Raw genomic sequence first — 12339 nt, 5'->3', positions numbered from 1 at the left:
CGGACAGACAGACAGGGCTCAATCGACTCGGCTATTGATGCTGATCAAAAATATATATACTTTATGGGGTCGGAAACGATTCCTTCTGGACGTTACACACATCCACTTTTACCACAAATCTAATATACCCCAATACTCATTTTGAGTATCGGGTATAAAAATACGTTGCGACGAATCGGCCGACCGCTGAGCGAGCCCAGCAAACTCAAGCGAACCAAGAAGCTGGTTCGTTACAACTGGCGCCCAACGTGGGGCCTACAACGACAAATATTAGGACAAAGGGAGGAGAAATATAGACGAGAGAATGGGGAAGGGACAATGGATCCACCGGTTGAGAAAGGAGGAGCTTGTCCAATGCGGCCACGCCTTCGGCGTGCGGCTGGAGGGCACAGTGGACGAAATGAGAAGAACATTTAAGGAGTGGATGAGGGAACACGAGGATGAGTCGGAGTGGGCCGATCTGATTGAGGTATGGGAGTGTCGGGCGGACAGGTCCTCGCCGACACCCCGGGCGGACGACAAACAAGCCGCGTACGAGCACCTGGCACCCCCACCCGGCGCAGCCGCGGCGGCGCTGTGGAGGTCCCCAGTCGACATACAGAGAGAATTGATCGCGAGTCTCTCAGTGCCAATACCGGAACTCTCGCACACAGGGACGCCTAGCAGGCCCCGCCGCCAAGGAAGGGATCGAAGCCGAGAGACCGAAAGAGGGAGAACCGAACCAGCCACCATACGGCCAGCACACCTGGACTACGCTAGAGTGGCGAAACAGGTGAGAGAGTGGTCGTTCCGGTTCGACGGGACGACGAAGCCTCTCGAGTTCTTGGAGCAGGTCGAGTGGTCCGCCGAGACGTACGGTCTGGATCCGGATCTGATCCCAAGGGCGATGCCGGAGCTGCTAAAAGGGCGCGCGCTGATGTGGTTCGTGGCGAACAATCGACAGTGGAGAACGTGGAAAGAGTTCTCGTCCAGCTTCCAGGCTTACTTTCTGCCGCGGGGATATTTTGAGAAGTTGCTGCAGGAAGTGTTTCTGCGGAAACAGAAATGGGGCGAGCCATTCAAAGAGTATATGGTAGAGATGCAGACACTTATGCGACCCCTGAAATGTCCCCAAGAGGAGCAAACGGAGCTGATTCGTGAGAATAGCATGCCCGATCTGAGAGCGTATATGAGGCCGCACCGGTGCAAGGACCTCGACACCATGATGGAACTGGCAGACGAGTTCGAGGCGTTGGAGAGGGACCGCCTAGAGTTCCAACGGGAGAATCCAACCGTGAAAGCCCGGGCAGCGAATCCCTTCCACAAGCCAGCCGAGACGACGGCATGTCGGCGATGCAAAGACGGCCCGCTGGACGGAGCAGCACGGGAGGAAAGGGGAGCGCGTGTCCTTATGACGACACCGACCAACGGCAATATCGAGAACGGATATGTCAAGAATCCGGCGCAGGCGTGCCGAAGGTGTGGGAGCGCGGATCATTGGAGCCGGGAGTGCAACGGCCGACCTCTCACCTACTGCTGGAGATGCGGAAAAGTGGGCATCTCGGCATGGCAGTGCTGCAGGAAGACGGGAAACCCCGACCCACGCCGCGGAGGGCCGTGCCAGGGTCGCAAGAAACGGTCCCTCAAGCCTAGTCGGCAGGCTGACCAGCGAGGAGGAACAGTTATCCGCAGTAGTGGAGGTCGCGGGCATGGAGCTGCAAGCCACGGTGGATACAGGAGCTACCAGCAGTTTCGTGAGCCGCGAGCTGGCGGACCGACTAAAAGGTGAAGGCCGGGAGGCGGCGGCAAGGAAAAGGGTGAGGTTGGCGGATGGCCAATGCCAGGAGGTCACGTGCCAGATTGATCCTTTGGGAACAAGGAGATCCCAATGGTGCTACTCGTATTGCCGGGTGTGATTGATGAGTTAGTGTTGGGATGGGATTTTCTCCGCGCGGTCGGGGCAGTGGTGACCTGTGCAGGGCACAGGGTGGTGATCCCTGCCCAAGATCGGGAACGAGGAGACCAGGAGGAAAGACTGTCCGTGGCGAAGGCCGAAGCTGGAGACACGGCTCCGGAGTCCGACAACGAAACGGACACGACCCTAAGAGAGGCCGCCAGAGGGGTGTCAGCGGGCATGAGGCAGAATGAGGGGGCGAGGGAAGAGCCAGTGGAGGACTTCCTAGCCTGAGAGTTGGAGGCATTTTCCAAGATCGAGGGGGTGTCTAATGTGGCGGTGCACACAATCACCATGAGTGACCCGCAACCGATTAAGCAAAGATATTACCCGAAGAACCCCAAAATGCAGGCCGAGATTAACCAGAAAGTGGACGAACTATTATTAATGGGATGCATAGAGCCGTCAAAGAGCCCTTACAGTTCGCCTATAGTGATGGTAAAGAAGAACGAGGGGAACGTTGTGAGTTGCTGCGGACACCGCAACTCTACAGTTATACCCGATACTAAGTCAGTATGGCTCTCCTCCGGCAGACGCCGCTAATATTGAACCACACGACAAAGAGTGCGTGCGAGAGAGACAGAAAATCAGTCTGAGCGTGACGTCGGGCGCTGCGTAGCCACTGCAAATTGATTTGTTCCTATTGGCTATAAAAATGATCTGATCTGATCCAGATTCAGCAGTCTGATAGATATGGTCATTATCTATGATTCTGCGTTTTTAGTTTTCTCGAATGTGCAATATTGTGGATGCAACAGATTTTCGTCTTTTGTGGGGGCGGAAGGGGGTGGGGCGAAATTCTGAGATATACGTTTTGTAGTGAGATCTAACAGAAGTGCGGATACCAAATTTGGTTACTCTAGCTTTAATAGTCTCTGAGATTTGTGGATGCCCCAGATTTTCGTCCTTTGCGGGGGCGGAAGGGGGTGTGGCGAAATTTGGACACGAAACGGTCAAGGTCCGATATCACAGGAGTGTGGATACCAAATTTGGTTGCTCTGGCTCTTATAGGTTCTGAGATCCTTGAACTCATATTTTGCAATTGACAATACCGACCATGAAACCTGTGTGTTAGAGAGAGACAGAGCGAGAAAGAATGAAATTGTTTTCTTGATTCTGGCTATAATCATTATACGATCTGGTTCAGATTTTGCACTGTAGAAGATATGGTCATCCTCACCGATTCTGCGTTTTTCGTTTTATCGTATCTTTAAAAATGTGGATGCCACAGATTTTCGTCCTTTGTGGGGGCGGAAGTGGGCGGGGCGAAGTTTTGAAATATTTTTGTAGCAGTGACATATCACAGAAGTCTGGATCCAAAACATCGTTGCTCTAGCTCTTATAGTCTTTGAGCACTAGGCGCTGAAGGGGACGGACGGACGGACGGACGGACGGACGGACGGACGGACGGACGGACAGACGGACGGACGGACGGACGGACGGACAGACAGACAGGGCTCAATCGACTCGGCTATTGATGCTGATCAAGAATATATATACTTTATGGGGTCGGAAACGATTCCTTCTGGACATTACACACATCCACTTTTACCACAAATCTAATATACCCCAATACTCATTTTGAGTATCGGGTATAAAAATGGCAAATGGAGATTGTGCGTGGACTTTCGTCAAGTTAACGCGAGATCAGTAAAGGACGCGTACCCAATGCCCAGGATCGATTACATCCTCGATCAACTGCGGGAAGCGAAATTCATAAGTAGCCTAGATCTGAAGGATGGATATTGGCAGATCCCCCTGGCCGAGAGCAGCCGGCCGATCACGGCGTTCACGGTGCCCGGAATTGGGCTATACCAATGGAAGGTGATGCCGCTTGGGTTACACTCCGCGTCGGCCACCTTTCAACGGGCGTTAGACCAAGTGATTGGGCCAGAAATGATGCCGCACGCGTTCGCGTACCAGGATGACATAGTGGTCATCGGGCGAACAGAGGAAGAACACCGAAGAAACCTGGAAGAGGTGTTTCGACGGCTGCGCTTGGCTAACCTGCGGCTGAACGCAGACAAGTGCGAGTTCTTTAGGAAAGAGCTGCGGTATCTGGGCCACAAGGTGACCGGCGAGGGGATATGTACAGACCCCGAGAAAGTCGCAGCCATAGCCGAACTGAAACCGCCGACAAATGTCAAGGAGCTGAGACAGTACTTGGGAGTGGCCTCATGGTACCGGAGGTTCGTGCCCGACTTCGCCACCCTCGTGCAGCCCCTGACCGGGCTCCTCAAGAAGAAGACGGAATGGGTCTGGACACAAGAACGGCAAGAAGCGTTCGAGGAGGTGAAAAGACGACTAGTGGCGGACCCCGTGCTGGCGTGCCCCGACTTCTCGAAGAAGTTCATTCTGCAGACAGACGCCAGTGATTACGGGCTGGGTGCGATTCTCACGCAGGAGACGGAAAGGGGCGAACGGGTAATATCATATGCTAGCAGGACGCTAAATGGACCCGAAAGGAACTATTCGGCGACCGAGAAAGAATGTCTGGCCATTGTATGGGCCATCCGCCGGTTGAGGCCATACTTGGAAGGATATCGCTTCAAGGTGGTCACGGACCACATGGCTCTGAAATGGCTAAATAGCATAGAAAGTCCGTCGGGAAGAGTGGCGAGATGGGCATTAGAGCTACAGCAGTACGACTTTGAAGTCGCGTACAGGAAAGGACAGCTCAACGTGGTAGCCGACGCACTCTCCCGACAACCGGTGGAGGAGCGAGGCCGTCGGATAAGAAATGAGGAGGGAACACAACCAGTAGGCGAGCCGCCCTGCAAGTGGTTAGAGGGCATGGTAGAAAAGATCAGAAAAGAATCCCCGAAGTACCCCGACTATGTGGAGAAGGGGGGAAACTTGTACCGGCACATTCCTCACCGGGCAGGGAGCGAAGAAGTCGCCTCGTGGAAGTTATGTGTGCCGAAATATGCCCGAGAAAGGGTTTTAAAGGAAAGCCACGATAGCCCGGAAGCAGGCCACGCCGGCGGAAGGAGAACCGCGGCACGGGTGGCGGCAAGATATTACTGGCCAGGGATGTACAGGGACGTGAGGGCCTACGTGCGGAAGTGCGAACTATGTCTTCGTTTTAAGCCAAGTCAGCTACAAGCGGCAGGAGAAATGTTGACACAGGTGCCGGAAGAACCATGGGCAACGGTATGCGCCGACTTTGTGGGTCCTCTGCCGAGGTCGAAACATGGGAACTCGATGCTGTTGGTGCTGGTGGATCGATTCTCCAAGTGGACCGAGTTGGTGCCGCTGAGGAAGGCCACAGCAGAGGCACTAATAAAGGCCTGTCGAGAGCGCATAATAGCCCGTTTTGGGGCGCCCAAAGTCTTCATTACGGACAATGGGGTGCAGTTTGCAAGCAGGGCATTTACAAGATTCCTGGAGCAGCTAGGAGTTCGCCACCAGTTTACGGCGCCATATACGCCGCAAGAGAATCCGACAGATCGAACGAACAGAACGGTAAAGACCATGATAGCTCAGTTCACCGAGGGTGATCAAAGGTGTTGGGACGAAAAATGGCCGGAGCTAATGCTGGCCATGAATTCGGGAGTGTCGGATACAACGGGATATTCACCGGCGTTCGTGGTGCAAGGAAGGGAACCCCGGCTGCCAAAGGCCCTATATGACGAGGAGACGGTAGGCACGGGACAAGGCACAGAGACGCCGGATGAAAATGCGAAGAAATTAAAGGAGCTGTTTCAGTTGGTTCGACGCAACTTGGAAAGGGCAGCCCAGGATCAGGCCAGGCATTACAACCTGAGAAGAAGACCGTGGAGACCCAAAGTGGGAGAGGTCGTGTGGGCCAAACAGCACCACCTTTCCAATGCAGCGGAGGGATTCGCCGCGAAGCTGGCACCAAGGTACGATGGGCCATACCAGATAGCGGACTTTATATCCCCGGTTATCTGCAACCTAAGAAAGGAGGGCGACAGGAAGAAGAGAACGGCACACATACGAGATCTGAAACCCCAAACCGAGGAGCGAGAGACACAGGGGTGAAGGAGAATGGCTGTAATAGGTCGCCCTAAAGGGTCACGCAGGCCCAGGAACGGTAGAGTGCAAGAAGAAAGGAAAACGAGGGGGAACGTTGTGAGTTACTGCGGACACCGCAACTCTACAGTTATACCCGATACTAAGTCAGTATGGCTCTCCTCCGGCAGACGCCGCTAATATTAAACGACACGACAAAGAGTGCGTGCGAGAGAGACAGAAAATCAGTCTGATCGTGACGTCGGGGGCTGCGTAGCCAGTGCAAATTGATTTGTTCCTTTTGGCTATAAAAATGATCTAATCTGATCCAGATTCAGCAATCTGATAGATATGATCATTATTTATGATTCTGCGTTTTTAGTTTTCTCGTATCCTCAATATTGTGGATGCAACAGATTTTCGTCCTTTGTGGGGGCGGAAGAGCGTGGGGCGAAATTTTGAGATATACGTTTTATAGTGACATCTTAAAGGAGTGTGTGTACCAAATTTGGTAACTCTAGCCTTAATAGTCTCTGAGATTTGTGGATGCCCCAGATTTTCGTCCTTTGCGGGGGCGGAAGGGGGTGTGGCGAAATTTTGACACAAAATGGTCAAGGTCCGATATCACAGGAGTGTAGATACCAAATTTGGTTGCTCTGGCTCTTATAGGTTCTGAGATCCTTGAACTCATATTTTGCAATTGGCGAAACCGACCATGAAACCTGTGTGTTAGAGAGAGACAGAGCGAGAAAGAATGAAATTGTTTTCTTGATTCTGGCTATAATAATTATACGATCTGATTGAGATTTTACGATCTAGAACATATAGTCATCTTCTACGATTCTGCGTTTTTAGTTTTCTCGTATCGTCGAAATTGTGGATGCCACAGATTTTCGCTCTTTGTGGGGGCGGAAGTGGGCGGGGCAAAGTTTTGAAATATTCTTGTTGCAGTGACATATCACAGAAGTCTGGATCCAAAACATCGTTGCTCTAGCTCTTATAGTCTTTGAGCACTAGGCGCTGAATGGGACGGACGGACGGACAGACGGACAGACGGACGGACGGACAGACGGACAGACAGACATGGCTCAATCGACTCGGCTATTGATGCTGATCAAAAATATATATACTTTATGGGGTCGGAAACGATTCCTTCTGGACGTTACACACATCCACTTTTACCACAAATCTAATATACCCCAATACTCATTTTGAGTATCGGGTATAATAAAACGAGAAGAGGAAAAGCTCAGCAAACCTGAACAGGAAACGCGTCACCCAAAGCTGGGAGGCGAATCCAGGGTCGGGGAGTGTAATCTCAGACAGCGGATGACCAGGAAAAACCCAGGGGCCAGGCTCACGCCTCAACGCGGACTCACGGGGCAACTACGAGCGTCGGGCCGGAACGACGGGTGCCGCTCATGCGTGGACTACCGGGCGAGGAGTCGGATGATCCTCGGGTCCGAGCCACTGTGTAAGGGAGACACCTGTCAAAAGAGTCCGGCCGGTGGCGCATAGGAGTTGCCCTGGGATGTGAGCCCAAGATTCCAGCCCGGGCGGAGGGTCGGAGGACCCATTGTTCACGAGCGGAATCGCGGCAAGCGGCCCGCATTGAGGGCAGAGGGCGAGCTGGAAAGGGAGAAAGGGTTGAGTAAAAGTCATCCGGGTCGGGAGAACTCACCCAGGCCAAGGAGGGTCCGAGCAGCACGGGATGAAGAAGACAGGTCGGCGGTGGCATGTAAGAATAAATAGCAATTTACATAACAAATAAAAATAAATAATTAGCAATCCATTAATCCATTAAATAGCAATTAAAATAAACAAAAACGAGGGGGAACGTTGTGAGTTGCTGCGGAGAACGCAATTCTACAGTTATACCCGATACTAAGTCAGTATGGCTCTCCTCCGGCAGACGCCGCTAATATTAAACGACACGACAAGGAGTGCGTGCGAGAGAGACAGAGAATCAGTCTGATCGTGACTTCGGGGGCTGCGTAGCCAGTGCAAATTGATTTGTTCCTATTGGCTATAAAAATGATCTGATCTGATCCAGATTCAGCAATCTGATAGATATGGTCATTATCTATGATTCTGCGTTTTTAGTTTTCTCGAATGTGCAATATTGTGTATGCAACAGATTTTCGTCCTTTGTGGGGGCGGAAAAGGGTGGGGCGAAATTCTGAGATATACGTTTTATAGTGAGATCTAACAGAAGTGCGGATACCAAATTTGGTTACTCTAGCCTTAATAGTCTCTGAGATTTGTGGATGCAACAGATTTTCGTCCTTTGTGTGGGCGGAAGGGGGTGTGGCGAAATTTTGAGATACACGTTTTATAGTAAGGTCTAACTGGAGTGCGAATACCAAATTTGGTTACTCTAGCCTTAATAGTCTCTGAGATTTTTGAATATCCCCAGATTTTCGTCCTTTGCGGGGGCTGAAGGGGGTGTGGCGAAATTTTGAAACAATCTCGTCTCGGTCCGATATATTAGGAGTGTGGATACCAAATTTGGTTGCTCTAGCTTTTGTAGTCTAATCTAGGCGCTAATGTTTTACTCTAAGCAAAGCCGCCTATGCTACGTGTGTGTTAGAGAGAGACAGGGCGAGAAAAAATGAAATTGTTTTCTTGATGCTGGCTATAATAATAATACGATCCAATTCAGATTCCGCAGTCTTAAAGATATGGTCATTCTCTACAATTCTACGTTTTTGGTTTTCTCATATCTATAAAATTGTGGATGCCACAGATTTTCGTCCTTTGTGGGGGCGGAAGTGGGCGGGGCGAAGTTTTGAAATATTTTTGTAGCAGTGACATATCACAGAAGTCTGGATCCAAAACATCGTTGCTCTAGCTCTTATAGTCTTTGAGCACTAGGCGCTGAAGGGGACGGACAGACGGACAGACGGACGGACGGACAGACAGACAGGGCTCAATCGATGCTGATCAAGAATATATATACTTTATGGGGTCGGAAACGATTCCTTCTGGACGTTACACACATCCGCTTTTACCACAAATCTAATATACCCCAGTACTCATTTTGAGTATCGGGTATAAAAAGGGATAAGGCGAAATCGGATAGAGAGCGGAGAGCGCGACGGCACTCACACAACCAGGGCAAAGATGCCGTTAGAGAGCGCGGCCGGCAGAGAGACGAGGCTGAGGGCCATGAGTACAAACGCAACAACCGTTAGAACCAGGCAAGAGAGACCGAAACACGGAGCACCGGCACCGGTAGAGGGAACGATTGGTAATGCAACGCGTGTATATAGGCGGGTGGAAAACGGAACAACGAACACTTGAAGGTAATTATCACCAGAAAGAACGCAAGAAAAAGTAGCAAGAATAAAAGATGGAGATGAAACGCGGGCTCAACCACGAGGATGGCAGGAAGAAGATGGAGGATATTAGGGCCTTCCTGGAGGAGCAACAGGCGATCGTGGGAGAAGGGGGCTATCGCGCCGGTACTTCTCGTCAGCGACGGGCGTCTTTGCTCTCGCGTAGCGACGAGGAGGATTGGTGCGATGGCTCCCAGTTCCTTCAGCTGCTGGCCTCGCCGTTGGTGTCACCGGCGCCATCGGGGCACGACTCGGTGTCGCCGACGGTGTCATCGGATGAGGGCGCCGAGGAGGGCGACGATGCACCGACGGCCCGCGCGCGCCAACCGCTCAAGAGAAGGCCAGGTGGAGACGGCAGCAAGGGGCGGAGCCGGAGACGAGGAATGGAAGGCCGCTGACCCTGCGCGACAAAATCGAGGCGGTGAGGCGGAGATTTCAGGAGGCGACGCCGGAGGAGAAGCGCCGGATGCACCGAGTGCTGGAGAGGGCGCGGGCGATCAGGCGGCGGAGGGACGAGCGGATGGAGGCGCGGCGGCGACAGGCGGAAAGAGCCGCCAGTACGGAGGAGCACGGCCAAGAGAGCGACGAGGCGCCGCCACCCCCACCATTCCGGGTGGTGCTGTCGCCGATGCAGCCCCGGACCGACGAGGCGGAGACCGAGGGAACGCAGCCCCAGGCCACGGGCAAGCAGGCTACGAACCCCGAGGCCGAGTGGCAGCGGCGGCTGCAGCAGGCCGAGGAGGAGGAGGGCGAGCTGTGGCAGCCTACGCCACCGGCCGAGGATGACGAGGGCCTCGAGAGGCGGCAGCCGCAGGCCGAGGAGGAGCAGCACCAGCAGCAGCAGCAGCAGCAGCACCAGCAGCACCAGCAGCACCAGCAGCAGCAGCACTAGCAGCCGCATCACCAGCAGCAGGGGCAGGAGCAGTGGCAGCAGCAACCACAGTGGAGGGGACCGGAGGCGGCCGTAATGGGACCGTACGTATCGCAGGAGGTGCGGACCGCCGTGCGCCAGGGGATGGTGTGGCACCACCAGACCCTGCACATCACGTGGGCCTCGGGGCCCGCCCCGAGCGAAGCCCAGCCAGAGGCCGGCGCCCGGGTGTGGGAGGAGAGTCCACGCGGCAGCAACAACAGGGACCCGCGGAGGAGGGACCCCAAACCCGCCCCCACGACCTCAAAAAAAAAAAAAAAAAAAAAAAAAACAGTTGTAACGAACCAGCTTCTTGGTTCGCTTGAGTTTGCTGGGCTCGCTCAGCGGTCGGCCGATTCGTCGCAACGTATTTTTATTGTTGCCCCCAACGACAAATGATAAGATCTTCCTTTTCTTTAATCGAATTTCTCTTTATTCGTAATTATATTAGGGCTTAGGGCTAGATGCTACAATTCAGCTTATCTATGGATCTCCACCACGCGTGGGCTCTCCTCGGGTGTGGCAGCGTTGAGGCTAATGATTGGGGCAGTTTGACCTCCGCTATTGCTTTGGCCCGCCACGCAAATCCGCACTCTACGTCTCGCACTCCCCTCTTAGCTTCCGCCGGCAACTGTGGATCACCTCTTAACTTAGACTCACTCTGGGGGCAGGCGGGGCCTGTCTTCCTGTTGCTATTCACTTCACTGCACTTCTTCGAACCGTACCGGGTATCACTCTTACGTTTCGGCGGGGTTTCAACGTGCGCGCGCGATCACTTCTCCACGGAAAAAGAGACCCGCTTCGTCGCCGCAGCCTCCTTTTATAGCCCCTTGACGGGCCCCGGCTCGGCGTTGGTAGTTTTCCATCGCCGTCTCCTGGTTTCCACGGCCTTCGTAACGGGGCCTGGCCGGTGGCGTGATCCCATGCCCATATTTGGTCATGCGTCGGATCGCTGCCGGCCCGATCCCGCCGTCTCCTCTGCCTCTCGCGTTTCTCTCTCTCCGAGAGCGGGACACTTCTCCTCTCGGGGCCCTTGGCCTCTTCGCCGCATCCGGATATCCGTGGGTATCTGGGCTGACCTTCGCCTTATCCAGCCAGCCATCAGCCTTTATCCGACCGTCCCACCGCCTTTATCCGGCTATGCTTTGGTCGAATTCGGCCTGTGGGAACCGCGGTTCCTCACAAGAACAAAAATTCTTTCTTATCGGTCTTCACATATGTATTTGTTTTTTTTGGTGACTCTGCGTTTAAGAAAAAAATTTTAATTTGTATAAATTAGGCGTGCGTTATTTTAGAGAAATATAATAGATACAAACTTAATATGTCTGAACTTCAGTCATCTTTACTCTTAAAGAAACAATTGGCTGAACTAAACAAGAATCCAGTGTATCATGAAAATTATACATTCCGCTAATAATAAGTCCTAATAATTGGTCCACCTGATACGCTTTATGAAGGAGGCTTTTTTAAAGCACATCTTTATTTCCCCAAAGAATATCCTTTGCGTCCACCTCGAATGAAGCTCGTCACAAAAATTTGGCACCCTAATATTGAAAAAACGGAGACGTCTGCATTTCAATTTTACACGAGCCGGGAGATAATAAGTGGGGATACGAAAAAGCATCTGAGCGCTGGTTACTCGTGCATACAGTGGAAACTATCTTGATATCAGTGATATCAATGTTGGCTGATCCCAACGATGAGTCTGCAGCAAATGTAGATGCCGCCAAAGAATGGCGAGAGTCTTATCATGACTTTAAACGGAAAGTAGCTCGCTGTGTCCGAAAAAGTCAAGAGGAGTGCTCGTAGAAAGGGGATTTGCCCTATATTTGTATATTTATATTAAAAATTTGATACATTAAAAAGAATAACTAGCATTTGCTTTTGCGACGTTTATCAACTTCTGAAACTAATCTTCATTTTTGGTTAGTATTCGGTTATAGTCTTGCATAAGCACGTTCGGCTGTATCATTAACCACTTTTAAGTGTCTTAATATTTTTAAAGCATTTTGAAAATCTTCATTACTATGACATTCTGACATTAATACTCTGCACGTGTAATTGCACATTAGTCTGAAAAGTTGAATGTTGACTTTTTATTGTTGGCTTAAATATTAATCAATTGAACTGATATTACATGGCCTGGGTTATATTTTAATATTCTAGATCACAAAAAAAAATTC

General features: G+C 51.9%; 1 pseudogene; it reads left to right on the top strand.

Moving 5' to 3' along the window:
• The first annotated feature begins 11401 nt into the window (after positions 1–11401).
• Positions 11402–12029, top strand: LOC108165254 (annotated as a pseudogene).
• Positions 12030–12339: the final 310 nt, after the last annotated feature.

Source organism: Drosophila miranda, chromosome XL (genome assembly GCF_003369915.1).
Source record: "Drosophila miranda strain MSH22 chromosome XL, D.miranda_PacBio2.1, whole genome shotgun sequence".
Taxonomy (NCBI): Eukaryota; Metazoa; Arthropoda; class Insecta; order Diptera; family Drosophilidae; genus Drosophila; species Drosophila miranda.
This window is presented reverse-complemented; position numbering and strand designations above follow the sequence as displayed.